Below are 10896 nucleotides of genomic sequence, written 5' to 3'. Positions count from 1 at the left end.
ATCCATTTCTTTTTGAGTATCAATTTATTATGCTATTGTTCCTAGTAGTCTCTAATGCTCCTTTGCATTTCTGTGGTATCAGTTGTAGCCTATCCTCATTTATTCCGGATTTTATTTATTTTGAGTCTTCTTAGTTATTGTAAACAAAGGTTTGTCCACTTTGTGCTGATCTTTCCTATTGTTTTTGTAGTTTCTTTTTAATTTATTTCTGCTCTTATCTTCATTGTCTCTCTTCCTCTACTCACTGTGGGGGCTTCCTTTGCCTTTCTGTTAGTAGTTTATTGAGGTTAAAAGGTGGTTTGATCATTTTTCCCTTATGTAGGTGTTGATCCCATCAGCATCACTCTTAGAACTGGTTTTGCAGCATTCCATGTTTTGGTATGTTCATTTCCCAATTTTGTTTGCTTTCAAGTACTTTCTAATTTCCCCTTTGATTTATTTTTGACTCACTACTTATTCAGGAGGGAGTCATTTAATTTCCAATTTTTTTCTGGTTGTATATCATTGATTTCAGAAATAATACTGATATGATATGATTTTAATCTTAAATTTATTCAGACTTGTTTTGCAGCCTACCATATCTATTCTAGAGTAAGTTGTATATTCAGTTGGGAAGAATGGGTTTCTGCTGTAGGATGGCAAGTTCTGTTAATGTATGTTAGTTAAGATCATTTGGACTGAAGTGTAGCTCCACTCCAGAATTGCCTCATTTTTTATGATTTATCCATTGTCCAAAGTGGTACAGAAATTGCTATCAATATTGCATTACAACCTCTTTATCTCTTCAGATTCATTCCTACATTCTTTGTATATTTTGGTGTTCTGATGTTGGATGTATATGTTTTTGTGATGGTTAAATACTCTTAATGAATTTACCCTTTTAACATTGTGTAAGGACCTTCCTTGTGTTATGATACTGTTTCTGATGTAAGTACAACTACCTATGTTCTCTTTTGGTCAGTGTCAGTGTGGAATAGCTTTTCCATCCCTTTGCCTTCATTCCTTATGTGTCCTTAAAGCTGAAGTCTCTTGCAGACAGCATACTGTTGGGGCATTGTAGAAGAATCTGTTCAGACACTCTCTATTTTTGATTAGAATGTTTAGTCCATTGGAATTTATTCAAATGATTGGTAGGTAAGGGCTTACTATTGCCATTGTGTTTATTTCTTCCTGATTGTTTGTTAGTTTCTTCATTCCTTTCTTCCTGTATTATTATGTCCTTTAGTGATTTGATGATTTTGAAATGGTGTGCTTTCATTCCTTTCTCTTGATATTTTGTATACAGAAAACAATGGTTTGCTTTGTAGTAATTATAAAGCTTATTTAGAATATCTTATAATTGCAGCAGTCTACTAGAAACTGACATCTTGATTCAATTTCATATAGAAACAGTATATGTTTAATCCTCCTGTTACAGTGTATGTTTTTGATGTTATACTTTTTATATTGGGTATTCATAAATAAATATTTGTAGCTGTAGTTACTTAAAGTTACTAAAATTTTCCCCTTTATACCAGGGTTACAAGTGACTTACCCACACAGTGACATTATTAGGTTACCCTGAATTATACTGTATCTGACCTTTAGAGTGAGTTGGTCAAATCAATGGAGCCACCCAATCTTGGAGTTTAAATCTCTAGAACTGCCACCTAAGTAGACCTATTTTCTTTAAAAAGTAGCCTACCTCAAGAATTTTTTGACAGTAATAAGAAATGGACTAATGTATCACTCAAATGTTTAGTATGAGGATTATTCAGAGAACAGTGTATAGTAAGAATTCAAGAATTAGTAACAATACTACAACAACAACTACTACTACAGCTTCCACTTCTGTGGCTTTTCTCTTACCATAGGATGAACTCTGATGGCCATTTCATCATGGGAGGATCAGAGACCAGTAGATGTGGCCCAAGGAGAAGGCCCACTGCTGCACCAGGAGAGATCAACTCTAAATGAGCTCACAAGTTGTCCTGAATGGGCAGGTCCTAATCACCAGACTCCCTGGATTGTTCTCCTCTTAGTAGAAAGGATTCAGCTCTGAAAAGCCTTGCATTGTTCTTCGTGTTGTGAGCCATGGATAATTCCAGACTTATCCTAAAATGGTTTTCAAAATGGAGTTTCCCCAAAGAATTACTCAGTCAGTGACATAACAAGACATTCATCAGTGAAGCAGCTGCAAGATCATTTTCTTTTTTTAAAAAAATTTCATTATTTTAGAATCTACTTTTTCTTAGAACTTAAGAAATAGCTAAGCACTTTCATGAGCTCACATGCAAACACCAAAATGTGAGAATAAAACCCACAGAAGAGGCAGAATTTCCTTGAAACTTGGTCATTGATTGTTCCTCTTTTGTGTAGATTGCTCTATTACAAGAGAACACATGTTTCATAGTGGAAAACTGGAAAACCACATAAAGAAAAAAAGGAGAAATCAGTCTTTAGCGTCAAATCAAACAAAAAAAATGAGTATTATGATGTTGTTATACTTCTTTTTATAAATTTTCTCTCTTCATTATTATATATCTGTTTCTCATAGCATCTTATATCCTTTATGATATGAACAAATATTTGGGCTTTTTATTGACATAGACATGATAATTATAAGCATTTATATTGTACAGTGGGGTAATCATTATATGTGTTTATAATGTGTAATGATTTAAACAGGGTAACTAGCTTTTTCACCATGATCAGTCAGTTTTCTTTTACCATAACTAATACCCTAGATAATTAACTTTAAAATGTAGATAATTAACTTTTAACGTTTTGATGGTTGCAGCCCATGATTAATTGGCCCTTTGCTTTGGGTGCCTGACAGTGCAGGGATTCACCACATGAGGACAAACCTTACCACTTGATGTCCAGGGAGTAAAAGGGAGTGAGGAGGAGCCAGGGTCCCAAAATGTCCTTCAAGGACCCACCAGCAGTGACCTTCAAACCTCCCACTAGAGAACACCTCCAAAAAACTCTACCACCTCCCTTTGGTAGCTCCCTGGGGATTAAGCTTTAACACATGGCCTGGAGGGGACATTTAACAGCCAGACTATGCCACCATCTCCTTCAACAGTGTCATGTTTTTGCGTTTGGAATCATCAAACTCTTCTCTTCCATTTCTTTTAAAATATCTAATAAGTTATTATGAACCAGAGTCACCTCCTGTATGTGCTATAGACACTAAGACTTACTCCTCCTCTATAACTATATTTTTTATTGATACCAATAATGTATTTTTGTTATAGAAAAAAATTAAATGTGATTTAAAAAAAGGGATATATTAAATAGAGTAAGGCTTTTTAGCTTTCCTCAAACAAAGTATACTGAATGATTAGGATGCCTCATGGCTCTTCTTATATGTGATTGTATTCAGGGGAGGCAGGAGGAAGGAAAGGGAAGGCCCTGGTCAGTGAGTTGCATCTAGTTATTTTGTGTGCATGTATAAATATGGCTTAATAAATCCCACTACTATACATAAGTATAATCCACCAATAAGAAATTGTACACTAAAAAATTATCAATATTTTTAAAGTTACACTGTGAAAATGGAAAAAATTTTCTTTCAAGCCTCATACTCACCCCTGTCACCATTTTCGCTGCAAGTGATTGCTATTAATATTTGAGTGAATGTACCTGTTGAAAAAGATAATATGCATGTATCAACATATGTATTCATGTAAATTTGTGTTTGTGTGTGACTTTCAGTTAATTTATAAAACAAACAATATTACCATTTCCATTATTTTATAAATAATCTATTACAATATAATAATTATGATATATTATACTATATGATATACATTATGCTTTACAGGTATTATATGACATTATAATTATATATTTCATATATTTGTTTATTTTAAATTATATATTAATTGGTATAGTATTATATACTTCATATATTCATATCATTAAACATATTTGTGACATAGGTTTATATCAGCAGTTTCCATTTTAATGATGCAATAATATTCCCATTTTGTCTGTACTATGTATTACTTAACCACTTTTCTCCTGATGGACATTTGTATTTTTTGTTATGACATTGCTGTAATGGGTATTTGTAGATATTGTGTGTGTGTGTGTGTGTGTGTGTGTGTGTGTTATACATTCACACACACTTCTGCAGGAACAGTCATAGGTAGATTTCTAGTCATAATATTGCAAGTTAAAGGGATTCCATTGCTTAAACATTTAAATTGTCTTGCCAAGTTCCACCTGGCCTCCCCTGAGCTACTTTGTGCTTTCCTACAGTACAGTAGTCTCAGGGCAGTCAGACCCCTCACATGGTGGCTAACAATTTCAAGAGCAAGGATGTAAGCCAACAAAATGGAAGACGTGTCACTATTTCAGACACAGTTGGTTTGAAACTTTCTCTTCCCTGCACTATTCCAAGGTCTCTCAGAACTCCCTCAGACCCTTGCACATGAACCTACCATTGCAATAGACAAAACCCCTAACACAGCTGCTGTTGTATGAGTGGCTTTTCAGTTAATGACTCTTAGCTATTTGGGGCTTCTCTGTTTCCTCTGAAGTCCCTTTCTCCCCTTTTGCTTTAGAAATTACTGAAACTTTATACAATATTAGGAATTCTCACAGTTTGTATATATTTTCCCTAATATACATTATATAGAGTAATCAGGAGTTTAAATAAAAAGTTTTAGAAACTCTTAAGAATGCAATAAGAAGAAAATTACATAGTAAAAATGAAAGAGAGAACTGACAGTGGGAAATTCCTCTGAAACAGAGAGGACCATCCCATATAAATAGCCCATCCCCATGGAGCCAGGACATTCACATTGCAGACCTTTGCAGTCTGTGCAACCTTGCATAGATTGTAGGCAGTGCTGTTCTGGTTGTCATCATGAACAACAGGTGCATCCTCCAACTGGCTCTCCTGTTGTGCTTCTCCACCACAGCTCTTTCCCTAAGTTACAACCTGCTTCGACTCCAACAGTTCAACAGCAGTGTGGAATGTCAGAAGCTCCTAGAGCAGTTGAATGGAAGGCCTGTAGACTGCCTCAGTGACAGGATGGACTTCAAGATCCCCAAGGAGATCAAACATCCACAGCAGTTCCAGAAGGAGCACGCTGCCTTTGTCATCTATGAGATGGTCCAGGACATCTTTCATGTTTTCAAAGAAGGCTACTATAATCCTGACTGGAAAAACACCATTGTCACGGACCTCCTTCGTGAACTCCATCAGCAGATGGACCTCCTGAACACAATGGTGGTAGAGAAACTGGGGGAGGAAAACAAAAGACAGGCATACTCCGGGACCATCCTGTGCCTGAAGAGCTAGTATTGGAGGATCCGGACATACCTGGAGGCCAAGGAGTACAGCAGCTGTGCCTGGACAGTCATCAGAGAGGAACTCTTCTGGAACTTCTCCTTCATTAACAGACTTACAGACAAATTCCAAAGCTGAAGATAGCCCACTATGCACCATGTCTGGACCAGACGATGAGTTCAGGCATTCTTCAACCAGCAGAGGCTCATTCAGTGACAGACAGAAAATGGGGTACCTTAGAAAAGACAATCGGCCTTTTTAACTTTTTAAATTAATTTATGAATTAAGTTATTTTTATTATTTATTTAAATAGTTACATTGGAAAATAAATTATTTATGATGCAAAAATCCATGTGGTAGTTTCAATTTCAAGTTGATTTATAAAATCCTGACATTTAACTTTCCCTGAGGAATTTAAATTCCAAAGAAGCCACATGTAATATACAAGGTATTTCATAATAAGGGGATCAGAACCTTATTGTGCAACAAGTATGGGTTCTATGCTGTGGGATTGGAGGGGAGTAGGTGAGCAAATGACTTGGGGGTGGAAACCTGGGGTGCCCATTCCTTCTGTTCTGTGCTCCAGGCTCTATGGTTGTGAAGTTAGAATTTAGCTCTCAGGTGAAACAAAGGAACATACTAGCTCTTGTAGTGAGCCTAAGCCCTTCCTGTCTGGGGAATACTCTGCCCATGAGGGGAGTTTAGATATCTGTGTGCCCTCAAGATTGAGGGTGAGTTACTTTTCTGACACTTATGAAGTAACTTGATTTTGGTCCTCATACTACAGTCAAGATTTCTGGACTTTTGAGTGTGTCTGTCAGTTTTAAGAGAAAGCGAATAAAGGGGGGGGGGCTTTCTTTACTCTACCCATCTGTCTAGTTTTGTTTCCATGTTTCTCAAAAACCAAGTCTGCTCCTAGCCTCCCAGCTTGGTCAGACAGAATTCTGGGAATATCCCAAAGCAACAATCCAAGACAGGTGCACAAAATTAAATCCAAGTTTTAAGCCAGGCTAAAAGGCAGGAATCATAGGTGAAAGGAAATTCAAAGGAACTGAAGGCACCGATTTCCCAGTGCTTGCACTGGGATAATGAAACTTTCCAAGGAATTCCGGGTTACCTGACCAGCATATGCCCACTGGCTAGGTTTTGGTCTTCAGATTCACTTCTTGGTACTTGAGCTATTTTGGCTATTACTGTCATTTGCAGCTGCCATTTACTCAGAGATTCTAATGAAACAGGCACTGGGCTGAGCACCTATGTACATATTTCAATTTGATCCTCTTCATATGCCTCCTTACATAAGCAGTTTGCCTACATAGTGAATACTTATTCTACATTTTTCCATTTTATAGGACAGGAAACTAAATATCAAAGAGGCTTAGTAACCACCAAATTTCACAAAAATTTTGAGTGGGTGTATATAAAAATTTTACTTGAAACTATGCATTTGTTCAGAGAGTAGCATGAAAACTAGATTCTTTTTTTATTCATTTCTTTTTTTTATAATAAGTGCCAGCGGAATGTATTACAATTCTTATTACACATATACAGCACAACATATCTCTGGTTGTATATAAAGTATATTGACACCAGTTCACATCTTCATACTTGTACTTTGTCTATCACATTCCACCATCCTTGCTAATCCCCTGCTCCCTCTTTTTCCCTCCCACCCCTCTGCCCTATCTAGAATTCATCTATTCCTCTCATGTTTCCCCTCCTTAGCCCACTATGAGTCAGCCTCCGTATATTAGAGAAAAAATTTAACATTTGTTTATTTGGAATTGTCTAACTTCACTTAGTATTATTTTCTCCAACGCCTTCTATTTACCTGCAAATGCCATAATTTTATTCTCTTTTATTGCTAAGTAAGATACCATTGTGTATATATGCCACATTTTTTTATCCATCCATCCACTGAAGGGCATCTAGATTGGCTCCACAGTTTAGCTATTGTGATGTGCTGCTATAAACTTTGATGTGGCTGTGTCCCTATGGTGTGCTTTATTTAAGTCCTTTGGGTCTAGGGTATATAAAGAACTCAAAAAGCTAAACACCCAAAAAACAAATAACCCAATCAACCAATGAGCCAAGGACCTGAACAGACATTCTCAGAAGAGGATATACAATCAATCAACAAATATATGAAAAAATGTTCATAATCTCTAGCAATTAGAGAAATGCAAATCAAAACCACTCTAAGATATCATCTCACTCCAGTCAGAATGGCAGCCATTATGAAGACAAACAATAATAAGTGTTGGCGAGGATGTGGGGAAAAAGGTACACACATACATTGCTGGTGGGACTGCAAATTGGTGCAGCCAATATGAAAAGCAGTATGGAGATTCCTTGGAAATCTGGGAATGAAAAGTCAGATTTTGAAAAGAGTAATTCTCTAGGAGAAGAAATCTGAGAGCAGGTCCAGGGTAATTACTATTAAGGTGACATGGAGCTCAGGGGTCCCCGTTCCTACTCAAGGTGGTTACACATCAGCTGTCCAAAAAAAGTGCCAACCTGATGGGCCTGCAGCCATCAACTCAAACTAGCCTGGTCCTTTGTAAAAAGTCAACCTTCCCCCTTCTTCCAACTTCTGACATCAGCTTTTCCAAAAGCTGGGCTGAAGCATGGTTATATTCTGCTTTGATACAGATACAAGAGCACCATGTAGAAATACAAAGTCTGAAGCTGAGGAAGTCGCTGCAGTGGGACTTGGCAGCCCACTACCTTCTCTGGCCATGTGACTACCTTGGCCCAGAAAATGGTTGGTTTATGAAAAGCCTGCTCTTCCTGTGTGCATTGACCAAAAGGACAAGAGAGGCTTCTGCAAGACTTAAGTACTCTACCAACTGAGCTTTATCCCCAGCCCAATACATGTATTTTGATGGCTAAAGAATATACTGAAGCCATGCAAGTTTTAAGGAAAATGGATCTCACAATATTGCATGCAGTCAGACAATTGGCTTGTCTTTGTCAGATGAACTGTAAACTTGCTGACTGGGTCCTGTCCTTAGTCTTTCTATCAACTTGCTGCATAATTTGTGCAATTGTCTTCATCTTCATAAGAAGATGAAGTATAGTTTTTCAACTTTGAAAAATCTCATTGAGCTATTGTGAGAATTTATTGAGTAAATTATATAAAGCATCAGGGGCACAGTAGTCATAGCTGTGATAATTATTATCATCATAATTAACTGTGTTGATCTCATAATGAATAATCAGAAATAGTAACAAATACTACCACTTTATAATAGTAATAACAAATAAAAATTCTTAACAGTGATGATGATAATAAATATTCATGGAACAAAAGAACCAGCTAGAAGTCAGGAACAAGAGACAAGAGAGAGGCATTTGAAGGAGAAGAAAAAAGCACTTTGCAGAGCAACTGTTATGAACGTGACCTTGAAGAGATGATGGTGAATGAATACTTGCTAGTGTTTTTATAATTCTACAAATATATACATACTGATATTTTAAAAATGTAATCAATTTCAATAAATCAATTCCCCTTGACCACAAGAGATCTATTCCCAGTTCCTATCCCTTCCCAAGTTTTAACATCTGTTTGAAGATTGGTGACTATCTTCATAGTTTATACACATCTATAAAATATTTGTTGTGTAAGTTTTAACATATGTGATGTTATATCATAAACATCATTCAACAGTTCACTTTTAAATGTAATTTTTATCTATAAATTTTTTTTACTGCAGTACACAAGTTCAAATTTATGTGAGAGAATATAATTTAATTAAATATTTGACTAAGCATATGCATATTTAGCATATGGTATCCTAACAATGCTGAAATAAATCCTTTTTCTCCATGAGAGACTGCATGTATGTCTGGTTACCTAGAAGTAAAATTGCTTAGTCAAATTGTATATGCATATTTACTGACAGCTGTCCCTTATAAGGCTCTAATAATTTCCATTCAAAACAGTGCAAAAATATATTTGTAATGCTATATTTTTACCAATGTTTTACAGTTGATTCTTTGAATTTTCTTTTGTGTTGGTCACTATTCAGTTAGAAAAATAGAAATGGTATCAATTATGTTAATAGATTTGATATAGGAAATTGGATAAACAGATGTTTGTGATCTGAAAAAGTACTACTCCCAAGACTGGGTGGGGAAGACAATGAGAAAAATGTGGCCTGTCATGATGCACAAGCTCAAAAGAGGAACTGAGATTGTTCTGAGGACAGGAAGCCCCTTACTGATGCTGGTATCTATGGAGCTTAGAGGAGGGAGGTTTGAGAGCTGGGACTCAGGCCTCAGGAAAGAGGGCCCTACCCAGATGTTATGGTGTCTGAATTGCTGAGGAGAGGCATGAGGCATGCAGTGCAAAGTTTGAGAGGAGGCCTGTGTATGGAAAATGCTAGAAGTTGGATCCAACAGCTGTGATAGAAGTGACATGGATAGAAACAGGGAATTTAAAGAAAGAGCTAGTTTTGGTCCCTTTATCTCGTCTTCCATGGAGGTAGTCATATTCTCTCTCTCTCTCTCTCTCTCTCTCTCTCTCTCTCTCTCTATCTCTCTCTCTCTCTTTCTCTCATCTGGGAATTGAATTAGGGGCTCTCTATCATTGAGTTACATCCCCATCCTTTTTTATTTTTACTTTGAGACATGGTCTTGCCAAGTTGTGCAGGCTGGCCTCAAACTTGTGATCCTCCTGCCTCAGCCTCCTGAATTGCTGGGATTACTGGTGTGTGCTACCACTCTTGGTTTAGTTAACAATTCTTTTGTTTGTTTGTTTGTTACTGGGGGTTGAACTCGGGGCACTTGACCACTGAGCCACATCCCCAGCCCTATTTTGTATTTTATTTAGAGACAGGGTCTCACTGAGTTTCTTAGCTCCTTGCTATTGCTCAGGCTAGCTTAGAACTCAAGATCCTCTTGCCTCAGCCTCCTGAGCCACTGGGATTATAGGTATTCGATATCGCACCCAGCTAGTTAACAATTCTTTGTTAACAATATAAAGGTATACTGGAATCCAACAATTGTAAATAGATGAAAGATATTGGGAGTCAGTTTTCTCATTGAAGGAGGAGGATACAGATAAGCAATGGGAGAAGGTATAATAATTCATTTATTAAAAACTTATGTCTACTATATTAGCATTCTATACATTATTTATCTTAAATCTAAATACCATATATAAATTGCCTTCAGGGATTAGGTACCATAATAATCTGGTTCCCTACTTTTTCCTTTTGTCACATTGTTTTTACTATTGTCATTATAGACACAATTTTGTAGTGGAGATAGACTGCCACATATTCTTCTATTCTTTAGTATAACATAATACCTTGAATTTCCTCATTAAATATTTTATTGGCATTGTAGAGCATCAATTTCATGACAATCATAAACTCTGGGAGATGCACATAGAACCAAATTAAAATTAATATAATAGCCTTTGATGGAAGAGTAAACTTCTTTTCCCTAATAGCTAAAGAATAAAATAAGGTAAAAATCAAAAAATGTAAAATGGCATCTAACAATAAAAGGAAGACAATGAAGCAAAATATTGTATGTGATGTGGGTTTAAAGCATATTTTAAAACTTAGCAGAATTCCAAAATATGAAACTTAAACAATAATGAA

General features: G+C 36.4%; 1 pseudogene across 1 annotated transcript; it reads left to right on the top strand.

The window, feature by feature from the left end:
• The first annotated feature begins 4858 nt into the window (after positions 1-4858).
• Positions 4859-5422, top strand: LOC308641515 (interferon beta-like; annotated as a pseudogene). The gene has a single exon. The product of its transcript is annotated as an interferon beta-like (transcript).
• The last annotated feature ends 5474 nt before the right edge of the window (positions 5423-10896 follow it).

This window comes from Spermophilus citellus (genome assembly GCF_964194105.1).
Source record: "Spermophilus citellus genome assembly, chromosome: 2".
Lineage (NCBI taxonomy): Eukaryota > Metazoa > Chordata > Mammalia > Rodentia > Sciuridae > Spermophilus > Spermophilus citellus.
Note: the sequence above shows the minus strand (reverse complement) of the source record. Positions and strands in the feature narration are given on the sequence as shown.